Source organism: Ochlerotatus camptorhynchus, unplaced genomic scaffold, assembly GCF_037179485.1.
Source record: "Ochlerotatus camptorhynchus isolate MF236.1 unplaced genomic scaffold, CSIRO-AGI_Acam_v1.1 ptg000639l, whole genome shotgun sequence".
Classification (NCBI taxonomy): Eukaryota; Metazoa; Arthropoda; class Insecta; order Diptera; family Culicidae; genus Ochlerotatus; species Ochlerotatus camptorhynchus.
Genome location: NW_027041118.1, coordinates 540,873 through 558,965, shown reverse-complemented (window position 1 = coordinate 558,965; position 18,093 = coordinate 540,873). Strand labels below are relative to the sequence as shown.

General features: G+C 38.9%; 1 protein-coding gene and 1 pseudogene across 2 annotated transcripts in view; one reads left to right on the top strand and one right to left on the bottom strand.

Annotated features, from left to right (window-relative positions):
* Positions 1–18,093, top strand: part of RhoGEF3 (Rho guanine nucleotide exchange factor 3) — a 623,028-nt gene that overhangs the window by 340,300 nt on the left and 264,635 nt on the right. The gene's annotated exons all lie outside the window — the stretch shown is intronic.
* LOC135714348 (zinc finger protein 184-like) lies at positions 14,156–16,249 on the bottom strand (annotated as a pseudogene).

Genomic DNA, 18,093 nt, shown 5'->3' with positions numbered 1-18,093 from the left:
TCAGGGTATTTCCGTTGATATCGTATATAGTCTTTATTTATTTATTTATTTATTTGTCTGCATCAACAGGCTGTGTATAGCCCCAATGATGATTTAAGTAACTTATATAGGTAAATCAAAAAATAAAAACTAAGAATAAAATACATAAATAAAACACACAATCATTCACGGTTAACTGTGCCAGAAAAGAACGATGAGAAGTATCTTCGTAGCAGCTGTCGAGGCATATGGAAATCGAAGATGCCCGAGACTCGATTGAACACTCGTTGCAGCCCACCTATTGCACCGTTCATGCCATAGTTTGTGCGCTGAAGTGGCAATCTCAGCATAACGTTGTTACGTAGCGCACGGGGTTGGACGTTAATGTTGACTTGCCCCAAGATTGCACTGCAATCGATTCTACCTTGTAAAGTGTCTGCAATGAACAGGGCCCTAGAGGTGTCTCTTCTAGTTCGGAGAGGCTCCAGATCAATCAGCTGGTAACGACTTTCATAGCTGGGCAGATGAAATGGGTCTCTCCAAGGCAGCTTCCGCAGAGCGAATCGAAGAAAACGGCATTGAACGGACTCAACTCTCTCAGCACCATTGTTGTAGTTTGGACTCCAGACCGAGGGGGACGACTCTATCTACGATGCAGAAAAGATTGTGTTTTGCTGTGGCTAGCTGCGCACACGCTGAGTAGATAGAAAGAAGACTGATAACGATTCTGAAGATTTCCTGCAAAAAGATGATGAGCGATGCAAGTAGATGCGACAAATGAAAGAAGATTTTTCGAAGATTGATTCGCTAGTGTGAGATTTGTTGAGCATCCAAACTTGAGATTTAGATGTGTCGCCCCCCTCGCTCCAGACCACAGAACAATATTCCAGAATGGATCGCACCAAGGAACAGTACAGTGACTTCAAACAGTAGATATCGGAGAAATTCTTTGCTATCCTGAAGATAAATCCCAATGTCCTAGACGCTTTGTCGACAACGTACGAGATGTGCTGCTTGTACGTAAGTTGAGAATCCAGAATAACACCCTGATCTTTCACATGGTTCACACGGTCGATTACAGTGCCGATAAGTTTGTATTCAAATGTGATTGGTTCTTTCTTCCGAGTAAAAGTGATCACTGAACACTTAGTGGGGTTAACCACCATTCGGTTCAAATTACACCAGCTGGCAAAGGCTTCGAACTGACGTTGAAGGAAGCGACAGTCATCAATCGAGCGGATTCGTAGGTAGATTTTAAGATCGTCTGCATACGATAGTCGTGGGCCTTCGATGACCAAGTTCACGTCATTGAAGTAGAGTAAGAAAATCAAAGGTCCCAGGTGACTTCCTTGAGGTATTCCTGACGTAGCTAGATAGATATTGGACCAGTTGTCACCAATGGCAACCATCAGTTGCCGATCAGTGAGATATGAACGAAACCATCGCAAGAGGTTGCCGCTGACCCCAAGTCTATGCAACTTGGCAATCGCGATGGCATGGTTTAGCTTATCGAAGGCAGCTGACAAGTCGTTGTATATGACGTCTTTTTTTTTTTTTTTTTTTTTTTTTTTATACAGGGGGGAATCTGCTCCCAGACACCTGAGAAGTTAACTCAGGGTGTGGGGATGGGAGAAGTAGCTCTCCCGACCCACTAAACCTTACCCTGTGCTCTAGACCCTTGTCCTCCCCGGAACCGCCCGAAGGCATTACGTCATGGGAGGGGGCCGATTGCGCTATGGCGCATCACTACGTGTTGTGTCAGACATGACACTCGCTACTGCACAGTGAGCAGCTGTGCAGGGCCTTCCTCTTGTTGCACGCTGTTCGTTGTTCGCCTGAGTTCTAGAGCAGACGTGATAGCCAGCCAACTGTCCAGGGCCCGTACAGGACAGATGTGACCGCTTACCAGCTGCGTGTGCTAAGCACTCTAAGAACCCGGCGTCACTCCTGCCTTTGCACAACGAGGGTTTGTGCAGGGCTTCTCAACCTCCTCTTGTTGTTCGCTGTTCGTTGTTCGCCTCGGTTCCAAGCAGACGTGATAGCCAGCCAACTGTCCAACAGGGTAGCTTAGGACAGATGTGACCGCTTACCAGCTGCTTGTGCTAAGCACTAAGAACCCGGCGTCACTCCTGCCTTTGCACAACGAGGGTTTGTGCAGGGCTTCTCTGCGGTAGTTCGTTTAGCCGCAATATCTCTCCCTTGGGTTCGATAATTAACGTTTCCAGGGCACACCACGAGGAGGCGAACTACTCCATGCCCCCACAATATTGTATATGACGTCTGTTTGAGTCCTCTCTGCCATGCTTTCCGTAAGATACGATGTCAAACACAGCAGATTTGTGGAAGTAGAACGACCGGAAGTAAAGCCGTGTTGATCACCACTTAGATACTACTTACAATGAGAGAGTAGAGGCTCCATAATGACTAACTCGAATAACTTCGAAACTGCACTCAACGACGTAATTCCACGATAATTGTCCACATCCCGTTTCCTGCCCTTTTTGTGGATAGGAAACATATGTGCGAATTTCCAACAAGATGGAAATGTACCACTCGAGATGGACAATCGAAATAGGTGAAGCATGGGCATCAGCAACCTGGCGATATGCTTTTTCAGGAATACGGATGGAACGCCATCGGGTCCTGGATTGAAGGACGACTTGTGTTGTGATGCGGCAGTGGAAATCATCTCGACGTTGACATCCATCGCACCCAGTGTTTGACCGTACAGTGGAACATTACTAGCTGCTAGGGTAACGTGTTCGTCAGTTAATCTCTCATTCGTGAAAACACTGGCGAACTTCTCAGAAAACAAGCGACAGATCTGCTGAGGAGTGGAAGCAACTGCTCCATTCAACACCATTGAAGAAGGTAGGCCGGATTCCTTGCGCTGCTCATTTACGTAATTCCAGAATGACTTCGGGTGCGACTTGAGTTTCCTCTGAATCCCTCGTTGATATCGCGAATAGCATTTATATAGTATGTGTTACATATTTTACAAAAATATTAAAAAAAAAAACCATTTTCGTGTTTTCTGCCTTTTTCAAACTATCACTTATGAAATTTATTTCCGATACAACCATCAAAAATTCAATGTTGTATTCTTATTGCTTATGAAGTTTTCTGATTATATACTCATTCAAAGTTTCACTCATTTTTTTCTACATTCATCGAGCATTATCAAAGTAACCCCAAATAAAAATACAGAAGTTCGGTCACAAAACAAAAAAAAAGGGCAAATGCGTTTATTTTCCTTCAACATATTACTAACAAATTAACTCTTGGATCCTCAGTACTTGTCTAAAAATATAAAATTTGGAAAACATTCATTGCTGTAAAAAATATTTAGAATAAACTTAAAAAAAAAACTATCAATGTAAGACGGGGTATTACGGTACCCTTAATTCAAATAATGCTGCAACTCATACGAAACAAACTAAAGAAGTCTATTCATCACCCTCTATAGTCGGTCTCCAACAATTTCCCCACTGGTTCCAACTCTTTCCGGCCGAAAGGCTAGGTTTCTGGTCTGCCTTTGAGGGCATTATAAAACACTAAAACACAGGACTTTTATTACCCTATGGATCACAAAACACCGAAATTTCGCACACTCGCCACTTCCCGCGTCATCGTCAATCCGATTTATCCTTGCGATTTCAAACCAAAACATTCAGAAATACCGGGTTGCCGGGATCGGTATTTTACAAACAATCCCAGCTTGCTCTATGACCGGCACATTCGGCATACTTGCGGCACACTGACAAAAAAGATGACCCAAGATTGGTATGCGGAGTGACCTACCCCTTGGATGTGTGCATTTTTAGATAAAAAAAAAATATCTTAGCGATCCATAAAAAATGTAATCTGAAGAATTTTTTACACAAAACTATTCACGGTGGAGGAAAATCGGGAAAACCCATTGTCGAGGAAATGACAAATTTTCAAATGATTTTTTCAATGCTCCAATACTTCTTATAATTTCACTGATGAAAATTTAGTAACGAGTAAGCAGTAGAGTGCTTGCTTCTGTAGGACATTAGATTTAAGTTTACCTAGCTTTAAGTAAAAATGTACTTAGGTTAGTTATATTCAGTAGTTTGCGATGGTTTTCTTCAGTCGAGTATTAGTACAAGACACTGAAGAAGTCTGCACATTGCAGACGAAATACGCGTATCTGTCAAGGATAAGCAAATAAAATAGTGGAATTAAATAAAAATTACTAATCCTTCTCTCTTTCGTTATATAGATACAGTCAGGAATCCTTATTGCCGGATTCCTTATTGCCGGTATCCCTTATTGTCGGATCCTTATTGCCGGGCTATCCGCGAATAAGGATACCCACAGCTTATGGGATTTTCACTAATAGGGGCTGTGGTGGATTATCTCATTTGTTCCAAAATATAGAGCTATACTGTCTGCGACAAAGTTGTATTACTGGGATAAACCAACAAACTTGTGTCATTGGATTCAGGTTTAATTGAGAACTACGCCGCTAGAGGCGCTTCACTTTGATGTTACTTATGACGGGCGCAATAATATATGGATCTTAGGTCCAACATAGAATATTTCGTGATCCTCGCCATATAGAAAGTTACTGTCTTGAGCAAAGTTGTTCAAGTGACCAAGTCCTTTTGGATGGTCGCCATATTAGTTCAGAACTCTCTCACTACGCAGTGCTAGTGTGCACATGAGTTTTGTATATAAGCTGTATCTCAAAATCCTGGCCATATAGAAGGTTACTGTCTTCAGCAAAGTTGTTCAGGTGATCATGTCCTTTTGTATGGTGTTCATATTAGTTCAGAACTCTCTCACTACGCAGCGCTACCTTGCTTGTGCACTTCCTATATAAACTGTATCTCGAGAACCTGGCTATATAGAAAGTTGCTGTCTTCAGCAAAGTTGTGCAGGTAACAAAGTCCTTTCGGATCGTCACCATATTAGTTCAGAACTCTCTCACTACGCAGCGCTAGTGTGCACATAAACTTATTTAATATGTTATGTGTGGAAAGCTTGTCCATATAAGATGTTTCTGTGCAATGTGAGACCACGAAACGGAATAGGGATGACGTGTAGAGAGACTGGAAATCGATTTTGACCTGTAGAGAGACTGGAAACCATTTTAAAATCCAAGATGGCATTCAAATATCCTACAATATGGGTATTTTCGGAAAGGGGATGACGTGTAGAAGCCGGAAATCTATGCCAGGCTTCATTTTGAAATCCAAGATGACGGCCATCATTTCAAGAAAAACTGTCAAATATCCTATATTATGGGTATTTTCAGAAAGGGGATGACATGTAGAGGTTGGTAATCTATACCAGACGTTATTTGGAAATCCGTGTACAAAAAGACATGTTCATCTGAACAACTTTGCTGAAGGCAGTAACCTACTATATGGCCAGGATTTTGAGAAACAGCTTATATACAAAGCTCATGTGCACACTAGCGCTGTGTAGTGAGAGAGTTCTGAACTTATATGGCAACCATCCAAAAGGACTTGGTCACTTGAACAACTTTGCTCAAGACAGTAACTTTCTATATGGCGAGGATCACGGAAAATTCTATGTTGGACCTAAGATCCATATATTATTGCGCCCGTCATAAGTAACATCAAAGTGAAGCGCCTCTAGCGGCGTAGTTCTCAATTAAACCAGAATCCAATGACACAGGCTTGTTGGTTTATCCCAGTACAACAACTTTGTCCAAGACAGTATAGCTTTATATATTGAAATAAATGAGATAATCCACCACAGCCCCCATTAGTGAAAATCCCATAAGCTGTGTGTATCCTTATTCGCGGTTCCTTATTCACGCCCCCGTTACCCCGGCAATAAGGATTCCTGACTGTATTAGTGATATGGATAGGAGCAGAGCAAGGTGTGGTGACGTCATAAAGTTTCATCATTACAGAGTCCTTTTTTTTGTTTCAGAACTTAAGTGAATTTTTTTTTTTTTTGGTAATCATCAAAATGAGAGATAAAACGTTTAAATAACATTTCCAAATATTCAAGAAAAATGTTAACGCAAATTTTTTCTACAAAATACATTTTACAACAACAGCACAATTATAATCTCAACATCCCATCGCATCCCAAAGTTGTTTACTATAAATTTCGATGGATTTTAATTTTTTACAGGTGTATCCAATTTAAAAAATCACCCGAACGAGGGGTAAGATGGTGGGATATCGTATTCAAATGTTCTAGGAAAGTGTTTCTGTAGTCACTTCCTACAAAAAACTTTCGGACGACAATGTCATAACAACTTTAGTTAGGCAGTATACGACCATCATCGAGACAACATATGTACAAAAATTCATAAAGATGGCGGTACCAACAAATTAGGACGTGTTAGGCTATGAGACTTCTAAACTTTTACTCAGGGGACAACAGCAAAGTCAAATATGATTCATTTTCTCAGTCCTAGAAAGTTGTGATATTAATTTAAAAGCTCCTTCGATATTGCAAGACTACTCACTATGTGTAAAGTTGAAGCTGAGAGTTGAATCGACGCAAAAATGATTCCGTTGTACCTCGTTTTCCTAGAAAGAGAAGGTATAATAATGCTATCTCGTTTTTATCTTCAGAGAAGGCAAACACGAAGCGACTGCTACCAGCCGTTATGGAAGTTTCGGTTGCGTTCGGACGCAAAGATCATGAAACTCAACCTCACCCCAGTTTGGTGAGATTTGCAGTATTTGAGTTTTGTTAGCTTGATAGGGGAAATGTATGTAATGTCAGGGGGTGACCCCGGCGTAGTGGTTAGCATCCATACCTCTCACGCCAAAGTCACGAGTTCAAATCTCACCCCCGGACAAGTCACGAATGACCCAAGAGCGTTAAAGTGACTATAATAAAAAAAAAAAAAAGTATGTAATGTCGGCCTAAGTGTCCCTAATTTGGGCCCATACATAAATTCAGCAATCGACTAAATTTTCAATAGCATTCAAAAATATCCATTAGTATCGTCCCAATGACGCGTTCATCTAGATACAATTGATAAATAGCAGATTTTTAGCGATGGGTCCAATCTTAGATCCATAGGCCAACATTAGGCCATTTCCCTATATCAACCGCAGTTGTTTGCTTGATGATTTTTGACTAGGAAAATCAAGAAAGATCTTGTTCTTTGGTGAGATTTGATTTTTTTTTTTATATTTTCCCAACACTGGTTCCCAGTGTTGGCAAAATCATAAATCAATTGATATGTTTCCACTCTCATACGCTCTCAATATCACGCGTGATATTCGAACAAAATATCATGATTGATATTGATTTTACAAGCTCCTTTGATATTGCGAGACTATTCACAACGTGCAAAAATCAAGCTGAGAGTTGACTCAACACAAAAATGATTCCGTTGCACATCGTTTTTTTAGAAAGAGAAGGTATAGTTTGCTATCTCTTTTTAGTATTCACCGATGGCAGACACAAAGTGACTGCTTCCAGCCGTATGGAAGTTTCGGTTGCATTCGGGTATAAAGCAAAAATCACGAAACTCAATTTCACCACAGTTTGTTGAGATTTGCAGCTGGTGAGTTTTGTTAGCTTGATATTCTGAGCTGCGATATCACAGCTTGCAAAATCAACCGCAGTTGTTTGCTTGTTGATTTTTGTCTACGAAAATCAAGCGTGATTTTGGGCGTTGGTGATATTTGATTTTTTGATATTTTCCCAATACTGCTGGTTCCCATAGTAATTCACATAATTCAAATGAGCTCAAATTGTGAGATTATCAGTACCTGAATTGAGATCGATTTTTTGACCCACCCTAATGTACACATGTGAAAACTGTCATCCCACACTTGAACCCGAGCAAAGAAAATAGTGTTCAGATCCGTGACAAGTGCTTTCCCCCCTTCACTTTTGCTGCCTGGTGTCATCGTGGTCTGCTTCTGCTGCCTTCTCCGAGGAGCAACAGCTATTCCACACAACCCGTTCAAGTGTCTGCACTACACTGCTAGAAGTGGAGCAGTTTTTGCCATAACTCGCTCTTCAAATGTTCAAACAAGGAAATGCACCACTAGCTCCGATATGATTTCCTCCCGTTCCGTGTTTGATTATTCAATTATTTAAATTGAATTATAGCACATTTGCAGAGCAATGTTTTTGTTGCAGGGTGGAGGAAATGTTAGGATTGAACAATTTGGGATTCCGTGAGTAGATGCACGGTGCGTGTTTTCAAAGTAGAAGTGATTAAATATTAGCTCTCATGCCAATATGCGAATGGCCGATGTTTGTTCCTGAAACCAATGGTGGAACGGCTGCTTCATGTTAAATAATGAATTGGGACTACATTCAGCGCCCCTTGATGCAATTTAATTGTTGAACGTGTTTGCATTGATTGAATTTCAGGTGATTTACGTGCTAACATTAGTGATTACGGCCACGGGAACGTTTCTGTCAATAGGGCAGATTTTGGAATTACAAAGAGCTATAGCTAACAATTTGATATCAAACATAAAGGTACTTTGATATCACAGCTTTCCTTTCGTGGTCCTCAATAACCGAAGAGTTTGCTCTGTTATTCAGAAATACCAGACCATACTCGGTACCTTCGATTCCACTTATTCGCCATCAACCAACTTCAGTTCCAATCGAACAAATTGCCGAGGACTGTCTCATGAAATCATTTTCTAAATTGCCCAAATGATCAACGGTGGGTCCCCCACACCCCTCCATCATTTTCAATCGAATGTACTTATTCTATTTGCAAAGTTTGCAACCACTTTCCTTTCCCGCTCCCCAGAGGCTCACTGTTCGCTCCACCATCATCGTATTCAAAGAACATTATTTTCCGTCTGTATCTTTCCCGAAATTTTTTTTTGTTGCCGTTACAATCGATGTCACGTGCCACCAACCTAGTACGAAACAAGTCCGAAAGTGGCCTTTCCGTCCAGTGCCCGATAAAAGAGAATGTTTTTCTTCGTCGTCGATTTCACGTCAATTTCCAACGGAGGAAAAGTTGATCTTGATGTTTCGATTTGTTTCCGCTGCGCGTCCAATCTCGAAACTTGTCAATTCACGCGGATGCTTTCGAATGACCTTACATCGGCAGTACTGGAATGCCATCCGGAGAGTACGGACCAGCGCAAGTCAGCGGGGAGTAGCAATTTTCCTTTTCCTTCGACAACGACAGCCTTTGGAAAACTCCTAACGAGTGAGTTAAGCAGAAATCATACTCAATGGGGGTATTGATTTTCGACTTGCCTTTGTTCCAACTTTGGGAAAATGATGGCATTCGATACACTACAGACTTGCACGGCCGATGAGAGTAGGTCAGTAAGTGAGTCGAATTCAATTCTGAAAAAAGTGGGATTACCGTGGAGGTACCATATTCGAAGCGATTCCTAAATCGGCGCACTCAATAATGTTAGACTATTTTTAATAATTAATTTTGAAATGTTACTTCTGCAAATATTAGTTCCAGTGCTCTAGGGATGATGATGGTGTAAAAAAAAGAACACAAGTAGGAACACGTCAAATATGGTGCTGGCACGGTACTCAGTTAGCGAGAACAATCTTCCTCACTTTTCCGGGAAATCAACTGCTTGAATATGAGGAAAAGCGACATAAATTTTACTCAGTCTAGGATCAGTTTTCCCAGGAAAATCATGGAAAAATGTTCTCATTCACTAAGGAACCCCACTTTTGGTAATTCTGCGTCAAATCCGACTCAATTTTCAGATACTCTCGTTGGCCGTGTGTTATTAGGGAGTTGAGAAAAGAACGACGGGAAAATTTTAAATTCTGAAATTATCAAAAATCGTATCTTATCGGAAACGGCGATGAGGCACGGCTTCAATTACCGTGCGGAAGAGACGACACAATCGAGGTCGGCGATAAGATTGGTGATATTTTATGCTGATTTCTGATCCCACCGGGGGTTTGGTTTTTTTTTTTCGGAGGGTCGCACCCAGATGCTTTCTATGATAATGCGGTTAAGTCTGCAAATGTAAATACACTCTTGGGTATGACGTCGTAGGCAGTAGGGCTTGAACTGATTCCAGTTGAACGTTGGTGGCTGCTTGCTTTAGAGCATTTCCACGCCAACTAGCAAATCGGTTGGACACGAGAACTCTTTTTGATTTGAATGAAACTTTGGTTGAGACCCAAACACTATGAGAATCCAGGTGGCCAATAAGAAGACCAACTTTTCCGACTTATGATTCGTGTTGGACCATCGGTAGTAGACGATTTAATGGGATTTCAAAACAATGAACCGGAATTAAAGAAAACTTAACACGTTTAATTTTTTAACTTAACAGTTAAGACATCTTTAATCGACTAGTAGTTATTGTCGTAGTAGTAGAGGCTGCGCACAGCAGGGGCCACACAAACAAGATGCTGATGTACAGTAGCAGGTAGGAAATTGGTATCTCAACACTATTCAACGGAGAAAAACCCCGAAAGTCAGAATTTATTTATTGTCATACGTTTGTAGAGTAAGAGTTTTCCTTTATAAATATCTAAAATCGTTTCCTTCCTTGTACATACCACAGTTAATTCAATTCAAACCAATAAAACAAACAAAAATTACTATTTGAAAAATAGTATTACAATTAAATAAACTATTTTAATCCCTAACCCATTGCTAATTTCCCTCCACTCAACCAATCCAAACATTCATGGTAGAATCTTGCAGCTGATTGAATAGTTTGTATGTTAGTCGAAAGCTGATTTCTTAGAATGATTGCACGAACGAAAAATGTACTTCCGTCATTGGCGTAGCTACGAGGGGTTTAGAGGGGTGGCTACCCAAGTAAACATCATGTACTTATAGGCTGCACATTTTCAGCATTACAGACACACAGCCGTACAACTTTATAAAATTCTCAAATGCCGGGTAAAGTCCGATGATATTGATGGTCCCACTTCTTACCCCTACAAAGAGGTAATCGATTTATCTTTAAGATAATCAAATATGACAATTTAACCCGGTTTGCAAACAAAAGCGAACTGGTTACAGTTACAGATATAAATTCCCTCTAGAGTTTACAGTTGCTTTACAGCGATATAAATGTGGAAAAGCTCAGGCGTCCACCTCTTAGTTCGCCTTTTTATCCACCTAAAATATTCATAAGTATTACAAGCAATCAAGAGTTAATGAACAATCAACAAAGCATCCTATTACACTTACAACCCCACAATCTGATGCTATCATAATTTTCAGCAATGTCAGGAATGCTCACGAACCCGCAACGTTTGCCAGAAAACTTACTTCTATTTCAAGGTATCTTCCAAATAAGCTTCAAAACTGCATAATTTTTTTTATCAAATGTTAAATTCAGTCCTCTATATCCGTAATACGCGCGCGAGGCTCAAACCTTTGTAGACTACTTTTTTTTTTAATTTATCTACTATTAAATCAAATATTAAAAATCCATCATCACCCTTCGGGCAAACAGAAATAGTTTTTGCAGTGCTAGAATAATTATTAAAAAAAGTCGTTATGACAGCTATCCATATAAAATAATCCGTTAGAGATAACTTCGTCAAGATACATAATTTGTCAATTCATTAAAAAAAAATCACTGGATAACTGTTCAAAAAAACAGTTTTAACGTGTGAAATGCAGTGTCTTTTAAATTCTGTGAGTGTTGCTGAACGTTTGATATGTCTGGGCATCGAATTGAAAACATTTATTCCTTTATAATATAATGAATTTTGTTGTCCTTTATATTATAATGAATAAAAGTCAAGAAATGTGGTGTTCTTATTTCAACCGCGTTTCTAGTATTATATCTATGAAAGTCACTTCCTCTTTCAATTCGATCACACAAATGTCGAGGCAGCAAACCGTTAACTACTTTAAAAATGAACACCATAGTCAAATATACAATTCTTTGCTTCACCGACAACCATTGTAAGGCGTCTAGCATCAAAGTTGAGGAAGTGAATCTATTACATCTCGAAATCAAACGCATTATTTTATCCTGCAAGCGCTGTAATCTCGATATTTGTGTTGCATTGGCCAGAAATAAAATGGAAGGGCAAAAGTCTAGATGAGGAGAGATGATTGATTTGTATGAGCTGTATTTTACTGGCAATAGTTAAATCGTTTTTCAGTCGACATACAATTCCATACTTCTTGGCAATATTTTTGATGACATTACAATGTGAGAGTTGAACTTAAATTTTTCATCACTAATCACGCCAAGATATTTAACCTCCCGAACGCGATCAATAGTCATCATCATCAATTACAATAGAAACGTTCTCATTTAATCGATTCCGCAAAATTACCATAAATTTAGTTTTACTTGTATTCAATTTTAACTGCTTATACTTCAACCATCTACTTAGATACTGCAAATCTTCATTCAAGTGTAAACGGCATCATCTTAATCCTTAGCTGCAATGAATAACACAGTATCATCTACAAAAAGATTAATGTCGCAAAATCGTAAAACACGTCGCAAATCATTAATATACATAACAGATAACAGGGGCCCTAATACACTTCCCTGGGGCACTCCAAGGTTATTCCCCACGGGACTGGAAACAGAATCATTAAAAACAGTCCGTTGAGTTCTGTCAGAAAAATAGCTTTCAAACCATTTATATGCAGTACTCGTAATTCCAAAGCGCTTGATTGATCTTAACAATAAGGGCCTAGAAATTGTTTCAAAAGCGCGTTTAAGATCCAAAAAAAACAGCAACAATCGTATTTTTTCACTCAAAGTTATTTTTCCACTTCGCTAATACCAAATTCAACGCGGTTTCACAAGAATGACCTTCCCGATATCCCGATTGTTCTGGTATCAACAATCTATTACTATTTAAATACTCCAACAGCTGGCCTTTAATAACAAGTTCTAAAATTTTCTCTAATGTGTGCAACATGTTGATGCGACGAAACTCTTCGGCTTTAATCGTTCCAACAACTTTTTGAATAGGGACCACTAAGGATTCCTTCCAAATTTGTGGCACATGTCCAGTTTGCAATGGTTCATTAATAAGGTCCAGCAAGATGTGGCCAATGACATGAAAGCAATCTTGAATAACTCTAGCATTAACATTATCTATTCCAGCCGATATCCTAATGAAAAACAAATAACTCTAAGTTCATCTAATGTAATTGGGTGAAAAACTTCAAATCTACAACTACTATTAACTGGCTGTTTAATTTCGTCAGGTTCATCGACCAATTCAATAGATTGATTAATCAATGAAACACTGTCTACGAAATAATCATTAAACTTAGCTGCAATTACTTGTTCTGACTGTTCTAATGTGCCATTAAAAGTTATGGACTGCGGTTTGCAATTACTAGGTTTTAATAAAGATTTCAAAATTTTCCATTACTCTTTGCTGTTGTTTTGATGCTGATCAATCTTCCTTTGAACATATTCACAACGAGTTTTATTTATCGATTGTGAATACTTATTACGCGCGATTGTGTACCTATTCCAATGATTGTCATTATTTGATCAACAAAACTTTTTGTATCATTTGTCCCTTTTCCGTTTAAGACGCAAAAGATTCAAATTGTACCAGCTGTTCGATTTCTTCAAAGAAACAAACCTTTGCTCAACTAGTTGATTATTACACGTTTTCAAAGCGTTATTAAGAACAGCTGTTCTTCGAATATTTCCTCCAGCACTTCAATTTTACAAAATTATCGTTATCGTTAACATGCTCTAAGACATTAATCACTAAGGTCTCATGATCGGTTATTTTCAAATCAGTATCCGTAACTGAACAAATGGAATCAAAATTGGAATAAACGTGATCAATTAAAGTTCTACTGTGCCTGGAAATACGCGTATATTCATTTACTGTTTGCTTTGAATTAAAAAACTCAGCTAAACGCTTCAAATGATTCGAATTATGGTTATCACGCCAATTAATATTAAAATCACCAGCCAATATATTTAATTTACTAGAATCAAGGAATGCCTCAGGCCAGTTCTCTAAAACTTCAACAAAACGCTGATCACTAGAACTGGGAGAATGATACAAAACACCATAATTACCCATCTTCATGCCACGTACAACTGTAATGCCCAAGAACCAGTTGCCATCAATAACTTCGTTGGTACGAAGGTTGAATTGAACTGATTCTTTGACATAAATAGCAACACCGCCAGTGTGTCTAGAATGTGATAAACAAGCAGCAACAATATATCCCGGAATACTATACTGATTTTTTTTTACCCATGCAATGATCATACTTTATTCTTACTTTAGTAAACAATAAAACATACCATAATTTTTGATTACGTGAAATTCACATCCTTTCCGTGGGTTTTCATATGCAGCTTCACATGATGCTTCCGATTGAAAGTTTTTCCACACTCTGCGCACTCAAACGGTTTAAATCCTGAGTGTAGCCTTATATGTCCCTGGAGAATTCGTTCAGCCTTAAAGTACTTCTGGCAGATATGGCATTGGTATTTTTTCTCCTCGACGTGCGTAGACATGTGATCCCGCCGGTGGCTTGATGTTCTAAGCTTTTTGTCACATCCGGGAATGATACATGTAAACGGTCGCTCGTCCGTATGCGACCGGATGTGGATAGTAAGGTCTGATTTTTGCAGGAAGGCTTTGGGACACATGGTACATGTGTACCGACGATCGGCGAAGTGATTCTTTGAATGCACCTTGAACGACGCTTTCGAGGTAAACCTTTTAAAACAAATTTGGCAAACTATATCTGATTGCAGAGCCTCTTTCTTTTCACTAGACGAAGTAGTGACAGTTGCTGTAAGATGATTCCGATTCAAATGGAACGTTAGTTTATAGAAATCTTTGAACGATTCCTTGCAATCGAATGGACACTCATGTCTAGGTCGGTGAAAGTAGACGTGTTGTCTGATGAAACTTGCATCCGAAAACTGTTCGTTGCATATTCCACATGCGTGGATTTGATTGTAGCCGTTCTCCTCCCAAGTCTCATTCATATCGTTGTTCAGTTCTTCCTGTTGGTGTGTGAAGAAAAAGTGATCTACAGCACCGGAAAGTGTTTCGAAGACTAAACTACATGCACTGCAAACGACTTGCGAGACCTCGTTCATATGAAAAGATATCATCTTCGGTACACAGATATCTAATCCATTGTTATAGAACTGTTCGTGTTTGAGTATCTCATTAGATTCTACAAAATTTCTAGGATCAATCGGAGTACATGTTCTTGAATTCAAATGGTTTTTCAATCCAATCGATGTCGCATAAACCAGCTTGCACATCGTACAACGGAAATAATCCGCTCTATCAAAAATACTTTCAAGTGTTTGTTGATGTATAGCGTTATGCTCATCGAACGCCGCACCAAGGTTTGTGATAAATTGACAATAAGTGCACTCTTTCTCTTTCTTAGCGAATGCTGCTTTTTTGGACGAGACTTTGTAGGATTCCGACTCTGTTTCTGCTTCTGGTTCATTATCGATTTCGTATGCTAAATATTCAATTGCTTCATTTTCCAAATCAAGGTCAGATAGCGGTTCAAGCTTAATTGGGCCATTTGATTTACTTTTAGATGCTTTGTCATCAACATTGAGTTCTTCTTGATCTGTGATCTCCGTTATTTCGGTATCCTCAATATTTTCTTCCTGGATTGCCACGATATCAACTTCTTCAATGTCGTCAATCACATCCATGTGAGTGTAACTTTCATCCTCGTTGTCGTCACCTATTTCTATTTCTTCAAGTAACTCTTCATTATAGGACACATCTAGTTCGACATTCGAATACTCAGCTGGTTCTGTAGGTTGATCCACTTGAACTGAGGCGTTCTTTATTAGTTTCAGTATAGGTTCAGTTTGACTTGATGAATCTCCCAACACAGGTTCTACTTGACATGCGGAATCATTAGTAGGAGGTTTGGTAGTTCTTTCAATGGTAAGAAATCTTCTGTACAGATTGACGTCTTTTTCCCGGATGACTATTTCAGTTGTTTGAGTTCCTGCCGTAGTCATTACCTTTGCCAACAGAGGAGAAAGCGGTGGTGGAGGTTTTTCAATTCCAAAGATTTCATACAACAAATCAAACGATTTCGACGTTTTCTCTTTGAAGGAAAACAACTCTTTCAGTCTGGTTTTGCAATTAACGCATACATTTTTTTGGGAAAACATCGTTTTTCACGGACTTAATACCCAATGTGGTTTCGTATACTTGGGGAAAAGGAACGATCTTCCCGTCAAGAATTTCGTTGCAGAAAATTGGTTTGAGCTGATTGAGAGGGAATTGTCCCAAACAAGTGCGACACATTTCGTCTGCATTGACTTGCAGTTCCAGATCATCGGAGTCTTGCATTGTGCTAATTATCTTCTTCAATAATCGTAAAAATGATTTACTATTGTGCTTTCTGGGTTATCTAAAGATAAAATGTTGTTCTTATACTGATCAAAAATTTCAGTTTCTACAATATGAGTTTCAGATAATAAAACTAAAAGAAGACGTTTTTCCTCAACAATCTGACGTAATGCTACGTAGTTTGTTGACAACCCCGCAATATTCAAATATAAAAAATCGAATTGATTCACATTCCTGGAACTTGGCTGCTATTTATTGAAACGCAAGCTGCTTTTCTTCTGTTCAAAAAGTCTTTTATAGAGTAAACATTCCGAGCTAAATGCGGCATGGTTGACGTCCAAGTTCATTTGTTGGCTGCACCTAGAGCATCTCTCACATTTTTTTACAATCCATGCTCTTGTGCCCAAATTCTCCACATTTGAAGCATCTCAATACAATAATCGTGGGAACTATCGAGCACCGATCAAACCCTACTTTTACTTTTTTCGCACATAACAAACATTTATACGTATCGACATCGACTTCAATTACAACACTAAACTTGTTACAAGTGAAGCGTGGATTTTCAAACATGTTCACTACTTTTACATCATTTATAGCGATGTTTTCATTTTGACTTTTTAAGTAGTCAATGAAGACATCGGAGGAAAACTGAACGCTCATGCCCACTATTTTCAATCTTGGCACCGAAGTGGGAACAACAGCACTATATTTTTAACCCAGATTGCTTTCAATACCATTTTTCACATCATTTAGATTAGCTCCTGTTGCACACTCAACAATAATCCTCCAATGAATGTGATAATCGTATGGCGGTCAAGTTTCATAAAATGATTGCCTCTACATGAGAATCACATAGCTCTTATGTGAAAAGTACGATGGAAAAAATCTACGTATGTTACATTGACGTGAAAATTATTCTGAGTGTAGAATTCCATACTTCTTGGAAATTTTCTTGATGACATTGTCAATCTATAAATCTTCATTCAAGTGTCAAACGGGATCATCTTAATCCTGCAAGCTGCAATGAATAACACAGTATCATCTGCAAAATCTAAAAACACGTCGCAAGTCATTAATGTACATAATATATAAAGGGGGCCCAAATACATTTCCCTGGGGCACTTCAAGATTATTCCCCACGGGGCTTGAAGCAGAATCATTTAGAACAGTCCGTTGAGTCCTGTCACACAAATAGTTTTCTATTTAGGGGCTGTTCTTAAACTACGTAGACAGTTTTTTTTTTGGGATTCTTGACCCCTCCCCCCTCTCTCTGCGCAGACAATTGGGTTGTTTAACTTCGAAAAATATACCGATTTTTATACATCATCTCATAGAGCTTCGTTTTCTGAGCATGACGATATTTTTATCGAGCCCGTCGACATTCATCTCGATTTTTAAATCAAGATTTAAATTTTTGATCGTTGACACAATGATTCTACACGGAGAAAAAATACTAATTAAAATTTGAGTTCATTTTACTTAATATTGAGTTCAGCCTTTCACTTGCAGTCTTTATTGTTGTCAAAAAAGGAACGAGAGATTCGACCCAACGATATAGTTCAGCCCAATAAGTTACTTGTGGGTAAAATGCATATTCTCAAATTTATGTGAATTAAACATAATTTTGGGTAGAATATACTTAAGAATATGTTTTTTTTTGCTGGTGTTCAATGGAAACTACTATATGCGATTTATACAAATTTGGGTTATTGGGCTGAACCCCGGAATTGAGGGAAAAGTACTTAATAATTTTGGGTAGTTTTTCATCTCCGTGTACGTCTTCTTCTTCTTATTCGCATTTCAAGCTTATTGTTTACGGCATATTAGCTTATTGCGTGCTCTCAACTTAGTGTT